This window comes from Pocillopora verrucosa, chromosome 3 (assembly GCF_036669915.1).
Source record: "Pocillopora verrucosa isolate sample1 chromosome 3, ASM3666991v2, whole genome shotgun sequence".
In the NCBI taxonomy this organism is placed as follows: Eukaryota; Metazoa; Cnidaria; class Anthozoa; order Scleractinia; family Pocilloporidae; genus Pocillopora; species Pocillopora verrucosa.
In genome coordinates, this window is record NC_089314.1 from 12,257,465 (window position 1) to 12,260,033 (window position 2,569).

The following is a 2,569-nucleotide window of genomic DNA, read 5'->3' on the forward strand; positions in this document are numbered from 1 at the left end:
ATTTTCCAAGCATGCCTAGTGACGTTATTAGCTTATCAGTTTTCAATGAAGAATTCTTACTATAGCAAATCGTGGAGCAAGATGCTTTCGTTCAAAACTTGTATTCAAACCTTAAAGGAAAGCTGTATGCAAACAAATCAGCGCTATCCCATCTTCCTTCCAAGAGTGCAACCTTCTCACTGTCATTGTGACGCTTGCGACGAAAGACGAAACTTCGAGGGGTGTCGCTAGGCGTGTTTTCTAAGTGTCGCTGATGTGGGGACTATTTTACCGGTCGTAGTGAAACCACGAAAACCAAGATGACGATCAACGGTGTTTATTTAGATCACGATCACGATCACGATCACGATCACGATCGTAAACTGAAATTACAATAATATTATAACGAATGCATGAATCGACTTGAATTGGTGCGAAAGGCATGAACGAAACGCTTTACGTGCCTATGTCGATAACGCGATTAAAATAACAACAATTAACGTGAATTAACATAAACAAATAATAAAAAACCAAATTAAAACTACTCGATATTCAAAGATCGGCTACACGAAGACCATTTGCGGCTGATTAACAGCCCAAAGACTAAAATGTGGGCGTTGCTGTGTGAGCGTCTAGTTATTTCAAATACTCCTTTGATTTCAAGATAATTAGTTGTACTATTGTACAACACAGTACATATGTGCGCTATCGCCCAAGGTGAAAAACTAAACTTAAACATATTGAAATAAAAGTAACAAAATCACTTACATATCGGTCCCGCTTGTGCCAAAGGTTTGGAACGAAAGAACGAAGGTACTGCTGTTCAAGGCGAAATCTTGCGAAACTCTCGCCTAAAGGGACGCTAACTTAGCTTTTATATGCGCGTGGTGACGCTAAAAGATCCGATTACAAACCAATAGGGAAAAGATAAACATTGTAACTACGATCGTAACTAGGCACACAAAGTAATTAATAATTGATCTAATCCAAAAAAAAAACTGTACTTTTGTTCGATATCCTTAACAGTCAGTGAGTGCCTTCACTTGGCCACTTTCAATGAAACTCGCAGGATAGAGAGGGCCATTCTGTCTGAATTGAATTGTGCTAGATTTTTCTGGGAAAATATCGTGTGGGGGTGCCGCCACTGCTTGAGAATTTTCTGTAAAATCATCATATACAATATTTCTGAATAGAGGTTTGACGGCACGGCCGGCGTCACAGCGGATTTGGACCCCCCCGGTCCAAATCCGCTAGTGGATATGGACCCCCCCCTTCGCAGATTTGGACCCCCCCACCAAAGTTTCCTTTTAAGTATCCTTTGTATCATATTTGGTAACTAATTCTATTTACAAGCTTTTTTGTCGATGTTCCTTCCAATCACAACACAACATTTCCTCAATAAAGGTAAAAAAAAAAAACCAGCCACTTCGTTCCAATTCTACGGCATTCATTATAGCGAGTCGTACAATATACGCAAGAATTAGATGTGAACAAACTACTGCATTCGAACTATTGAAATTGTTACAATAAATCTTTGCTTCTTCCAATGCGAATCAACATTGGTACGAAACGTCATAACAATAGTGGAGACTATTGCGTCCAGTCAGAAAAATAACTCAGTCTGATTATCTAAAATAAAAACATTAAACAATTTTTGAACAAGAACGAAGAAACTACTCGTATTACAAGTCGTTCGTAAAGCCTATGATAAGTAAAAATGTTTCTATTCTGAACTATTGGAACTCTCAGCTTATTTTCAGATGCAAATCAACATTAATGTCAACGTCTTAACAAAAGTGGAGACTATTACATCGAAATCAATCTTATTTTCTAATTTTAACGATTATTAACTGTTGAGGGATCCGAAATAACACCTTAACAATTACGAAGGCGTCTAGAGTCTGGCAATCTGCAGACAATCCAGAGCCACTCGTCTTCCGGGGCAGTCTTAAATCCCTCGCAGCTCACGTGTAACCTTTCCTCGCACAATTCGCACTGTACCATGTCGTCCCAACACTCGGGCATTGAACAATGACAAATTAAATTAGTGTCACAAGTTTGTCTCTTATTAAATCTAGTGGTGTTCGACTATCGCGGAAAAGGTTAAAAAACGACCTCTCTCTAGACATTAAACTAAATTCTTGCCCATTTTCCCTTGGTCAAAAGAAACATCCGACGGGATGCCAGTTCGTATGCATTAACGATACGCATGTTTTGAATTAAACATACTTTAGTACGCACTGGAACGTAAAGTATCGTCCATTTTTACTAGAACGTTAAGGGTATCCTAGGTCACCATAAATGCATAAAGGATTTCCTAAAGGCGAGCGAGAGTGAAGCTGTAACTGTGGTAACAGGCCAGAATCAGCTAACATGCCTCTATTGTGTCGCCTCCCCTCAACTGGACCGTACAAGTTAACAATTAGTCCATTAGGGGCAACCACGGATTGGAACTTGATAGCATGAACCCTTTTGTGTCCATTGTATAAACTCCTATGTAAATTTCCAGGTCTACAAACTGGCCTGACTGTCCCGTCAACAAATCCCCAACAGTTTGTATAGGGAGCTCCAGCCTTATGAATGACATCAG